The sequence below is a fragment of the Scophthalmus maximus genome, chromosome 7 (assembly GCF_022379125.1).
Source record: "Scophthalmus maximus strain ysfricsl-2021 chromosome 7, ASM2237912v1, whole genome shotgun sequence".
In the NCBI taxonomy this organism is placed as follows: Eukaryota; Metazoa; Chordata; class Actinopteri; order Pleuronectiformes; family Scophthalmidae; genus Scophthalmus; species Scophthalmus maximus.
The window spans coordinates 13,265,001-13,278,566 of NC_061521.1; the positions used below are offsets into that span (position 1 = coordinate 13,265,001).

General features: G+C 45.1%; 1 long non-coding RNA gene across 5 annotated transcripts in view; it reads right to left on the reverse strand.

The window, feature by feature from the left end:
* LOC118314909 overlaps window positions 1–13,566 on the reverse strand; it is a 34,470-nt gene that overhangs the window by 11,286 nt on the left and 9,618 nt on the right. For 4 of the 5 annotated variants that reach the window (XR_004794749.2, XR_004794746.2, XR_004794748.2 and 1 more), the window contains one exon: window positions 949–1,072. The exons of the other annotated variant lie outside the window; for it this stretch is intronic. This is a non-coding gene — a long non-coding RNA (uncharacterized LOC118314909). The remainder of the gene's footprint in view (window positions 1–948; window positions 1,073–13,566) is intronic. 5 annotated transcript variants of the gene reach the window in all.

A 13,566-nucleotide genomic window follows, 5' to 3' on the forward strand; every position in this document is an offset into this window, starting at 1 on the left:
TCATACTAAATGTGAAGCGCAGGTGAGAACAAAATACTCTCACTTTGCAATAAGATCGAATGCTTTGAAGCCAATAGTCTTGTAAAGGTGTGAGGAATGAGTGGCCTAATTGCAGCAGCATCATCACTGAGCCTGGGATGAGGAAATAACAGAGAATATTCAGCCATGTCCTAAATACTATAATCAGCATTACCTGGCTTGTCGCGCTTCATTATAGTCCAGAGATCTTAGATTAATTAGCATTATTGTGCACAGTGAGTGAGAGAATTGGACAGTAATTACATTAACCTTCGGGATCACACCTTGTCTCTTTTACAAGACGTGTCTGAGCAATAAAAGATTGCTACTGCATAGATGATTACTCTTATCCTTGACAGTGTCTGCCTTCCAAATTGATCCAATTAGCCATTCGGGGCTAATTTAATTACTTGGGGCTGCTATAGCCTCTCTATCTTTCTGTCCTTGCCACCAGGATAATCATAACTCTGAGCACTGGAACAGATTACCTTCAGCACATGCATGAAGAAAGCAAATTTAATCTGATATGGGGAAAACAAGAATTAACAGTCCCTCTTACAGCAACTGAATGCGAACGAAAACACATCTCTTTGTCCCGATTTCTCGTGCTCTACAGTGAGGTTTTTCTTCAGCACAGATAGACTGCAGCGGGAGGAGATAGTGAGTTTAGCTTTGTCACAGTCATCAAGCTCAGAAGTCTCTCACTTTGGAAACTTCTCCAGAATATCAATCGCATATAAAAAAAACACCTATGTTTCATTTTAGACACTAATGAAGGTGAGAGCAACTTCGCATGAAATAACGTATCCTTATGATTAGTATGCATGAGGCAGGCTCCTAGTTGATATTAGGCGAAAAACCGTCTTCATGCACACAGAGTAATCTCATCTGCTTCATTTTGAGTACAGCGGTGAGACACTGGGCACGTACCAATCTCCTGTCCTCCGGGGACGATATGGGTTTGAGAAATGAGAGGAATCCACTGCATCGCCAGCCACGTCCATAATTGGCAAACTGGACACGATGAGAATGAACTCTGGGCTTGGCATCTTTGCTGTAATTAAGATGAAATTCATCACCAATCATTTAAACTCACAAATGGAGGTTTGACAGGAGGCCAAGAGCCCACTGAAATGTCACTGGCTTGCAGTTTAGGTATTTATCTCTGCAGTACACAGGAGCCGGTATTTAAGTGTCTCCAGTCAACAATCAGGATTAGGATTCCAGCAGCCTAGACAGTAATACAGCAGAGTAAGCAGAAAACATGAAATTGAAATTAGATGGAGGTAAATGCTGTTGTACTAATGTAGGATAAGAGCTGTGAAAGAGAAACTCATTTAAAGACTATATCATCTATTGAACCATTTTTCATACTGTATTTAAAGAAGCGAAATAAAGATCCACAGGAAACAAATCTGTTGAATGTCCTGGAAAATGTTTCTTTCTATTTTTGTTTCCGTTCTATCGCCTCATCTCTCCACGGATTCGATTCATGAGCATGACATGTTAGATTCAGGCCAAGTTCGGGAGTTAATGAGCTGAAACAGATCTAGAGACGTGGCGTTCACAATAGCCAGTGGGAGGGACATTAAAGACTGTGTGTTCGCAGCTCCGCTCATCCTACGGGGGCTCTCTTCAATGCCTGCGTGAGAATCTCGCTTGGTCACGAGCAGAGCGTATAAACAGAGCTTTAATCAGGGAATTGTTTGGGGAGAGTTCTTTTAATCTGTGATTATAACACCAGATCAATGAGGACTCCTGCTCTGAGCCGCGTCAGTGATAAAAAGGAGGATTTACATCAAATATTCATAGCCGCAGCTTTCCCAGAGGATTCACCGCCATAGACGACCACTGACTTTTATTCTGTACAGAGAAGACGGAAAACAAAACCACCAAGTGAATTCTCTATAAAGAGCTAACTGTTCCAAATTGGGTCTTATGTAAGGAAAGTTGCAAACTGTAGTAATTATCTACAAAGTGCTGCTTTATGTTTTGACAAAACAGAACTTTAAACAGAGAAAAATGTTTTTTTCTTGCCATCCCTCCCCTGCAAGCAGCGTTTGGATGGCAACAACAACATGTTCAACATGGTTACACAACAGCACTGTACATTCAGTGCAAGAAATCTCCCGAGACAATCTCAGCCCTGTCATCACAAAGTGTTTGGTCTTTGCTTCACGATTCTCTACAAAAGAACCGAGGCATAACTTAAAGAGTGGACACAGCATTTTAAGTGCAGCAGCACTATGAATAATACATGATCACTGTGTTACCAAAGTGAAACAATAAAAAAAGTTTTAAAGATTAGAGCAGTAGACGTCTCTGGCTGGTCCCTTGTGTGCTGTCAGCAAACTGCGGAGGCGTTTTAGACCAGAATGAAAGCCGTTTAGCTTTTTTTTTTTTTTTTACATACAAAATTATGCAACAATAAGCATTACACCTGTTTATTTTCTTGGTTATATTCACATATTTCTTCCTGATGTATTGCTAATCAAAGCTTTAAACTGCACCTTTTTCTTAATTCCCACACAATCACTCAGACGACACACAGTGTTACTGCGCCTCAACATAACATGCTTATTTTTAACACAGTGGAACTTAGCCGACCAATACAAGCTCATAGCCATGGCTGCCAGTTTAATCTTTTTTAATGTCTGATGGTATTTGCTTGGAAGCAAAAGCAACAAGTACATAATTATCCGTCTAATTATGCCGCCAAAAAAACAAGCAGATAGCTAGAGCACCTCTGAAACAGTGAGTGCACCATTCATTAGCATGTGCTATAAGCTTATTAATCATCTAACAGCCAATTAGCACACTGTTACCATTTGCAGTGGGTGTGTAAATAAATTCCTGGGTTAATTTCTTCCTCTGATAATAAAGGGAACATTATGAAAATGAGCTCTGTGACTATGTAAATGATCTATGTCGTTAATTGCATAGCTGCGATAGATGTTTGCCATGGACCGGGCTGGTGATGCAACAAATATTTCCCGGGCTGTTAGAGAAATTAAACGGGTAGCTGCTGATTCCCTGGAGGAATCCACAAGCTACAATAATGACATTTACCCAGGCCTCTGGCACACTGATAATGACAATGCCGCTGCTTGGCAGCAGGCCAGTGGGAGGTGAGGCCGATAGTGTGGGGCTGGCAATCATCTCTGAGAAAGACAGCACATACACAAAAGAGAGCCCACATACTGGTCACAGTGGCAGTAAAACACTGGGGTTTAAGGACTAAATCAGCTCTTGTATCACCCACTGGTAATTAATAATAATTGCTTTCTAATAAGGGCCGTGCCATTAGCAAATTACCTCTCCACTGAAATGCTACCACAGCAGAACATGCTGTTATTGGAAATGGGATCTAATAGGATTCACTTGACCAAAATAAATACACACACACACACACACACACACAAACACACACACACACACACACACACACAAATGCACACACACACACACACACACAAGGAAATCATTGAAAACAAGCGATGACCGCTCACTGCTAATGGAATTAGATGTATAATGCATTATGGGTGTCAAAAAAATGTCATCACGTCCACAGACACGGGGCCGATGCTGAATCACTGTGCAGCTTCGACAGCAAGCAGGATAACTGGGCTGGGGGTGGGGGACCTCACTATTGACGTTCTACTGACAAGTGGGAGAAGGGAGAGATGTTTGGATGTTAGAGGAACAAAAACCAACGTGGGCTCTGTTTACTTTTGCTTGAACTCTGATGCCCCACGCCGACTACGCCGCCCCTTGTCATGGTCTGTGATAAATTCTTCAAGCTGGTCTTAATCATGCATGTGACGGAGGAGGAAATGGAGGCGGTTGCAGCCAGACAGAATGAATGGAGCATTTGCTTCAGGTGGCTTCCATGAAACAGCCCTCCACGGAAATACCGGGCCTGTCCTGCTGACGGCGTCTAACGATACTGACTGTGCAGCACAGACACTTTAGCAAATACACTCAGCAAAGCTATGCTACACCTAATGCCAATGAAATAGTAGGAGTATACCTTGAAGTGTATGAAAACTTTCAGGTTTTTGCATTGTTTACACGATAGGACATGGGTATGAAATGATGAAGACGCTTGGCGTTATGAAAGGACAACATTCAGCTCTTTGGACCAAGGCTATTTTGTCATATTATACAAGTGAACGTCCTGAGTTAGTGTTTATTTATCAGCTGCTTAGCCTTGAGTTCTCAGAGAAGCCAACTCCTCCCTCCTTCTGCTGCCCAATCAATTAACACACGGGTAATACCAGGCCTATTAGAGCCAGCCAAACCTTCCCAGCCCTGTCATCTGCTGTTGGAACAATTGGTTAATATAACACCAGACTCAAAGGAGCACTTACTGGGGCCCAATCTCCTGGAATCAATAACAACAGGCAGGCTATATTGTTTCAAACAAGGAAACAGTGGGGGATGAGAGAGAGAGAGCGGGGAGAGACGGGAGGTGGGTCAATACAAGTGCCTGGGTTTAAGGGACGCTGGCTCAGCCATAAAAAACAACCCCCAACACATTGTACGGTAAAGTGCGGCTGTTCCCTGACATGGATATAAGCACCACTTCCTGGGCAGAGGGTCTGATGTGTCGTTGAGGTCTGAGAAAGGACATGGCCTCTCACCAGGCCCCTCCAAGACTATGAGAAAAGTCGCGAGGTTTAACCTCTGAGCGGCAGCACAACAGCCAAAGGGCAGCGGTCTGCAGGGAGACGCTGTGCGACCGTCTACTGCCTTTGTCACCAGCTCAGTGGGACACCGCCAGGGAGTGGCAGCAGCCGTGGCATTTGCGGTCGGGGAGGATTTAATTTTCTTGACGATAATTCTTCAAGAGCTGTCCATCAAGGTTGATGAAAATTCAAATTGGGCTATGAGCAGATGATTAGAAAGGCATTTGCCGTCTGCATAGCACAAATGTCACCGCCTCGGTAGCATAACAATGACAGGGCAGAGCCGCCCAGCCAAGCTAATGGAGAGCATTTTTCTAGTAAGTGAAGCGGTTGTCTCTCTGGGGCCTGTCAATGTCAGAGCTGCACGGATCGCATCATTTCCTGTGCCAGCCGGCAGAGCTGGCTGGGGACAACACCAGGTATTGATCTGTCTTTAATCACATGAGCAGTTTGGGCTTCAGAAAAACTCCATCCTGAAGTGCTTAGCTTTAAGGACAGGATCCAATTTCTTTGACCAGCGCTGGAGAGGACTGAAAGAATGAGGGGAAAAAGATAAGGTGTCTGAGATCTTTACTACAGGCCTGAAACACAAGTGCAGACAGATATCGACAGCATGCTGTCTACCATCAGCACTGGAGGCCTAACTCTGCCGCTGTATAACCCAGTGGAAACAGACCTCATCACCACAGGAATCCCTCAGCATGCAGTCCAGCAACCAGTCCTCACAGCTTTCTGCTTTCTGCTTCAATCACTAAAGTGAAGGAATCGAACCTAATGCTAAATGATGTATTTTCAATAGGGGAATCAGATTGCTAATGAATAAAAACCAACTGGGGAACGAATCACCACATCCCCCAAATCCGCTCAGTGAGCCCTTGTGCGTTTATATTAAAAAAAGATGAGTGGCTCTGACAAATTGTGAAATTTTCTGTGAGAAGTGAGGGGGGAAAAATGACAGGCTTTCTGGAGGTGGGATTTTCAATTACTTGTCTTGTCTGGGAGAAGTAGAGGAAGAGGTTTTGACAACCTGCATCTACGGACGAAGACAATGAACCTAAAGGGGGCAGAAAAAGGGGTCAAGAGAGTGAAAGGGCGAGAAACCAGTGTGGGTGTGAAGTTTAGCATCCTCCCTGGAAGAGTGTGATCATTTCTGCCTCACACTGATGTATTCATATGAAAGCATGGCATGACGTCAGACTTAGAATCTTCAAACAAGGGTTAAAATCTCTGGAAACTGATTGTGATATATTAGAGAATGTATTGTGTTCCATCACAATACTGGCATTATTTTGTCAATAAATAAATACACTTTTCACTATTATGAACAGAAAAATTTCTTTCAAATATATCACTAAATAACAAACAAGCAAGGAAAGGGTGAATACAAAGAAAATAAAATCCCCATCAGGTTTGTCAAAATCTATTATGTTTTATTCATGACACAATGAATTTGAGTGGATATTTAGTTTGTGGCAACATTTTGGTGTAGACGCAGATGGACTATCTGCTGACAGACAGAAAGAGAGAGAGAGAGAGAGAGAGAGAGAGCCGTCTGCTGCTGTATCGCTGCTATCAAACAGCCCACCATGACTTCTTCCAGCTTACAGCACACTACCTGCATACGTCCCCCCAGTTGCCATGGTAATAGAGACCAGCGTAAATAGTGACGGGCAAACCACAGACATCAGAGCAGCTCTTAAGCAGACACATCAGACGCCTGCTGGCGGAGGTGATTTATCGAGCCCGTGTTCAAAGTCCATCTGAACCATAACAAGCCTATAAGCATGCAACGGATCGAATACATTAAACTGGTTAAGAAAGAAAGCCCTCTCCCTCTTCATTATGGTGTCCATGATACATTCCACCATGCATGAAAGGCTGAATGGAAGGACAAACAATAATCTGAATAAAATATACTGGAGTGTGCTGAAAATCAAGCTCACAATCTTATTTGGAGCATATCATGTTTATGCACAGAGTAAGCCATAATTTGCTCCTAAATAATTGACTTCTCCAGCGTGAAGATCTCGGGAGACCCTTTCGGTTTATTCGGTGAATGGCCTTTGCAGCATGCGCAGCATATTAGCCTTTCAGAAATGTCTTGTCAGACCTGCCACCAGGCTGTACGCAGAGGCTCTCCTCCTCGACGCCTTTCCCTGAATAATAACCTTCAACTAACCTTTAAACCACAGTGAATAATTTCAATCCTATTTTCATATCAATGGCTGAGTCAAGCCAGGCAATTATCTTTTATCCGTATACTTTGCCGTCAGTGGAGAGAATAATAAAGTTTTCCCTTGTGAGGAGCTGGAGAAGGAAGAAAAGTGAGGGAGCCAAAAAAGCGGAGCAAGATGCTGGAGATGCTATCTAAAGACATTAATGCAGCGATGAATTATTCAGTAATGACTACAAGATCTGTCAAAAAAAAAGAAGAAGCTCTGCTAACATCTGCACTGTGTTCTGAGGGGGCTGAGCGGAGCAGGGCATTGACGCCAGCACGCCTCTGAAGATAAACATGACAAATTGGCAGATCATCTGTTCAATTAGGAAAGCAGAGCAGGTGTGCCGTTGAGGCGCCTGTGCCACAGGATGACACAGTTACCAGGCCAAACCAGAGGCATGATGGGAAATACCTTGTTTGTGTGACAGTGATTTAGAGCGATGCACCAGAAGGATACCCCAAGAAAAAAAATAGGATATTCCCCTTGGTACTCATTAAAATTCAACTGCAGACGGCACCCTGCCCCTCTCCCCCTCCGTTTCATTGCTTCATCCTGCTGCTGTTGGCTCCTCAACTGCCTGACTGGACCTTCCAGGATCATTTCTTATTAATCCATAAAACATACCGTACTGGTGATTGGATTGAAGGGATCACTGGAGCAGCAAAACATGAGATATGGAAAAATATCATACATTTCAGCGAGCAAGCAGGCAGGCAGATTGGGGGTGGGGGGGAGGGTAGAAAGGAGAGTAAGTGGTGAACAGGGAATGGGTTTGTGTGTGAGAGAGATGATGTTGGGGGAGGAGAATCATGGGGCAAAGGAGGGAGGGGAGCTACGGAGAGAGGAGGGGATGGATGGCGGGGGGGAGCAAAGCTAGAAACATGTTTTGAAATATTAATCCGTGGTCCTGGCCGTGGGCTGGTGCACAGAGATGAAAAAACGCAGGGGGAACCTTTGAAGCGAGGGAATGTTCCCTGCATTTGTGAAGTAGGCGCTGCACAGGCGGCCATGTTGGTGGAGAGCAACTGGGGCAGGTGCGATGTGTTTCTACCTCACATCTGAGAGCCCAAGTCTCCACACTCCCCCCCCCCACACACCGCTTATTGGTGCAGCGTGTATTTAGAGTGCTCCCTTTACCCAGGCCTGACACAAATGAAATGAGTGTGTTACAGTCTCTTAATCCCCAGTGCCTTGTAAAGCCTTTGAAAGGAATACTTACTGCGGCATAAACTATCGTTCACACTCTTAAAGCGAGCACACGAGCCACTGTTTTCTGAGGGAAAGACAACTTCCTGCAAGCAGCATCCACTGGGTGTAGCATCATCGGATTTACGTGAAGAGGAAAAGTGTACAACAGGATATCACAGGATCTTATTGAACCTTAATGACCTGCTGGAACCCTGTCGAGGGACTAATGGATTCAGCACTCTGTTGTGACTGCACTGTGTGCCTGTTATAACCGCGGCCCGCTCCCTCACAGCTCTGCACAGCTGAGCGGCCAGCTAGCCGGTCGCATCCCCTCTCAGCCATCTCTCACTGGTACTAGACATGAGGTCACTACACGCACAACACCAACACTCCCCAGTCTCTGCACACGACCTTACAAGAGCCACCATACACTGGCAGAAGCATGAAGACGTCTGCAGAAAGTGGCACAAAGTGAAGGCTCATTAAACATGAAAGAAAAAACTAATGTAGGTGGATACCTTAATATGCCGTCCTTGAGTTTACCACGGCAAACACGTCCGCTATGAAGACAATACATTAAAACACTTTGAAAAATCACATTGGGAAAAGTCATCATCATTAAAGCGTACTCAGGCTAAGTATCTTAGATGAATTATGCTCGCTGCATCAAAAGACAACAGGAATAACATTGAGAGTGTGTCCTTTTCTTTTCTATTCTTCGGCAGCACCCTGCTGGGAAACTTGAAATTACCCTCCGTCTGGCTATTCTCCACCAATAATAATGATAAAGTTTATTCTCCCTAATTATGCAAAGATCTCTCAATTAGCATAACTCGTCCTCTGTGTCAGTACAAACTGTAGAACACCCCGCGGGGCCATGATGGTTTCATTCTCATCCTGTTGTTTTTGTTTTTTCTTTTATATTTATTTTTTTTCCCTGGCTCCTCTAGTGAGTTAATGAAGATGTATGATAATAAAGAGAGCTGTGGTGGTGGTGGTACAGGTGGGAAGGAGCTGCTGTAGGTGGTGAGATGTGTTTAGTATGCTGCCCTCTGCAGGCCCCCTAGAGGGGCTGCAGGGCTGTGGGAGGCAGGCCTGGAGACTCAGAGGAGAGGCAGTGACACACTCCCCATCACACTGCCTGCAGCGAAGATTAAAGATGTATGTTTAGGGCAGATCAAACAGAATGCAGAATCCACAGGCCTAGTGAGAGAAAGCAACACATTTAGTGAAGATTTTAAATAAAACCATACACACTGTATGCTCGAGGCGTTGTCTGAGCCCGGAGTCATGGCGGCTGATGAAATCCATCAAGCCTGCAATCATCAAAAGAAACCGGCATCCTGAAAACCAAAGCTAGTGGTTGTCACAATGCTGTCCTTAGGGGGAAACATGAACCAAGCGTTGAACAAATGTCAGCTGGTATAGGATTCCTTTCATGCAAATGAGTGTACAATGGGAGTGTGTTGCAGGGCCACTAGGAGACGGCAATCGGTCCTCACAGACACAGATAAGTGACTCCTGGGACTCAAAGGTGTCATACGTTGTTTTGTTTTTTAAATGCACAGGTGTGAGAGATGAAAATAAGACATTAAAAGCGGAGGGAACACAGGCGGGGAAGTGTGTAACATGTACTACTGAGTGCTGATGAAAGTGCTTGTAAGTCCTTAAGGGTTTGGCAGTAAACACTACAAACAGACAATCCCCAGAGAGCCCCATCACCGCCCTCCTCCTCCTCCTCCTCCTGTCTCCGAGGAAGTGCTCTTAAAGGGGGAACGCCATTAAGAGCGCACCGAGGGCTGAGACGCAGCGTTTCTTAGAAAAAGTCAAACCAGATGCCAGCAACCTTCGAATAGATCCACTGCTTCTGCTGACTTGTGCTCTATCAAGTATCCTCAACACTGGAGAAAGTCACAGCTGAAGGTGTGAAGTGGACACCCATCCGCCACATGACACAGCGATATCCAATCAGTGAGCAACGGTTTACACATCAGCAGCACTCCAGAGGGCCTGTGTCGGCTCAAGTGTCCACATTCCTGCTCAGAGGACGCTCAGCCTGACCAGACACACACACACACACACACACACACACACACACACACACACACACACACACACACACACAAACCGACACAGGCATGTACAATGAGCAGGGTGGAGCGCTGCTTCCTGTGAGAAGTGGAGATGAAAGGTCACATTATGGTGTCAGATTAGACATGGCTTTGAGTCCCGTCCTCTCGGAGCTCACTCAGACACATTAGAGGGACATGTTTTCCCATCGCCTCATTTGAGGTGTGCTTGTGAGCCTCACGAAATCCTCTCCCCTCCTTACATCCCACTTCCACCGCCTCAGGCGCTCACAGAGAAAGACAGGCAAGAGTGAGAAAGAGAAAGAGAGAAAGTCTATGTGTGTGTGCGTGAAAGAGAGAGAGGATTTCACGAATGCCTTCATCATTTAAACGGCTGTGCTGTCGCTGTAGCGCAGCATGAATAATTCATCGAGACTGCTCCTTCTTCAAACAGACAAATAGAACAGGATTACGCCTCCACAAAGCAAACGGTAAACACCACAATCAAAACAACAGAATTAATTAGGTAATTAGGGAGACAAAATAAATGTGAAATAATGATAAACTCTTCTGAGACCACAGCTGCAACTCTGTTACAGTATTCAAGTATGCAGATATACGAGAGCTCAGAACACATCACAGGCTGAGAGGACTGTTTGGAGTGAATGGCACTAGCAACCATTTTTAAATGATGAGATTCAACACATAATCCACATCCAAGTACAACGCTGAGGAGGAATTTCAAAAGTGTATTTGCGAGACAGGCTTGCACAACTCTATAGGAAGCCAATCAATCAACAGTGATGAATATTCAAATCTGTTTTCAGGAGATGATCAACAGAGAATGTATTGCTTGCTTACTGTCTGTATTGCTGAAAAAAACCTAGGGCAAAATGGACTCGTACTCTGTATTTACGCCTGTATTTGAAATTTCAGAGAGATTATAAATCTCGTCTGTGAAGAATATATTTCTATATACACAACGACACTGCTGAGTGGGGGAAAAAAACAGATGGAGGCTTACATAATTGAAGAATGAACAGCAATCCAGCTCGAGGATTTGTAGTTCATTTGCAGTCCAGAGTTAAGAGGGCATTTATCTCCTTTTCATTCCAGCTGGAGTATTTCACCGCTCTATAGCTGATTAAAAGTGTAGGCAAAGAGAATCCCTCTCATCTCTGAGAAATCCAACCATGAAGTACAAGTGACAAAAGCATGCGGAAGAGAAGACCTACAGAGAATTTAGTTTGCCCTGTGATCTGGAAAGGTCAGATGCTAAACCCTCTGCCCGCAGCAATTAATGTCTTCGACCCGCCGTGCAGGAAGTAGTGATCATCAGCCGACATCCTCGGCTTTCCTCACATGACAGAGCCTGGCGTGGGGGGCTTAGGTGAATATGAGCTACCCATTTCAAGCAATATTTAAATCACATTTCCAATTTGCAGCCCTTGAACAGCAGTTTAGAGCGGGATGAGGAGGTTGAGGCATAATGACAGCTTCTCCGGGGTTTATTGAAAGTGATGAATGCTCAGAAGAGGGGATTGCTCAATGTGAATTCATGAATTTGAAAGAGATTATTTGAGCAGAGATCGGTTCGGAAAGTCCTACAGCTCCAAAACTGACGCAATGTTTCAAAGGCACAAAAAATACTGAGCATGACCAAGTGAAAAAAAAAGAAAGACGTCCTTTCAACAGCCTGAAAAGCCCTTTTGCCACTGGAACAAATTAGCTCTCTGAATCTGATAATGCATCCATCCAAGCCAGTTTCATCAGCAGCAACCGGGCGAGGGGGACACTACTCCACTAGAGTGGAGAGACACTGCAGAGACTGTGCAGCCGAATCTGCCCACTGTATATACAGCAACACGTAATGATGGATGAGTGTGAGCATGAGGAACAAGCCTCGACGTGGACCAAAGCAGCAGGGGTCACAACATTGAGGCACAAGAAGCAGCCGTTACGCCTCAGAGTGAGTACGAATTTACTGCCGAACTGCCTCTAAACTGCTGGGACTAACTATATTAGCCACTGCCGGATACAAACCCCTGAAGACAGCATTAAAGGCTCTACAAGACCGATTGGAATACAGTGTTGCTATCAAAGGACCACAGAAACAGGTCCCCTGTGTTGTAGAAAGGAAAATACATCACTAATAAATGAACATACAAAGGAAAAGGAAAATCTGGGACAAAAAGAACGCGGCGCTCAGATTTCGCGAGTCAAATGGAATAGCTAATGAGGAGCTGCTGCTGCCGCTGTCCTGCCGGGGCAGGGCGGCTGTCTTTCTACAGCAGCACATCGCTGTCTCTGCCAGCACTCATTTACTGTTCTCATTAATATCCCTGCTCTGAGGAGGAGAGAGACAGCAGCCGTGAAACAGCCTCCCCCATCACCTCCTCCTCCTCCTCCCTCCATCCGCATGTGCCTGTTCCACTGGGTCCCCCTCCCTCTCCTATCATCTCCGCCTCTCTGTAGTTCAGTAATTGGGCTCAGCTCATTGTTATTCAAAACCCTGTAGAACCAATTAGCTGCAGACCTCCTGACCCTGGGTTGCTATGTAATGGTGCAAGCTAAAGACTCTAAGTGAGGAAGCCAAGAGCAAAGGTTTTAAATTCCTTTAGTTCCTGATTAATAATCCTGTCAGGGCGATCAGAGACATTAAAGAGAGACTCTGGTTCGGCTCCTGCTTTTATGGCTTCTCCCTCATTTCTAGGCTGTCCATTAAAGCTTAATGATGCCGGGGGTTGCTCTCTCTCCTCTGTCTTGTCAGATAAATGTACAGTTAACAGGATAATGAGGAATCCTGATCCTCCAGCAATCTGGGACAAAGCAGCCCTGTGACCCCGCTGGGAAGAAGTAGGGCAGCAGGGGAGGATGAGCAGACGGCAGAGAGGACAAGCAGCGGTGGCTTGGATGGTGGACCTGAGATGTCCAGCCGCCCCGGAGGACAGAGATGAAAGAGACGGGGCAGATAAAACCCGGGGTGGAAAGCAGAGATGAGAGGGATGCAGATAACACCTCATGCAACATTGATGAGCAGACTGAAGGTAAAAGAAGAGTAGTGGTGGAGGCTGCCTTGACAGCTGGTGCCAAAAATCATTTGTTTAGCTGGGATGCCAGTGTGCAGATGTTAGAGTGCAGCCCTCAGGGGTGCCCACTGAGGAAATAACAAGTAATCAGCTACCCGGGAAGATTGTTTATTAAAACCGGTTTATGTGCTCTGGTATTAAAGCAGCATATGTCCATAGATTGATTAATTTTGCATAACCGATCACTATGCCACATGCCGCGACTACATCTAAATATTAAACAGCACTCCAAGGCTTGAAGCATTTAGTTCAACATTTTGGCAAATGCACTTCTTCACTTTCTTGAAGAGTC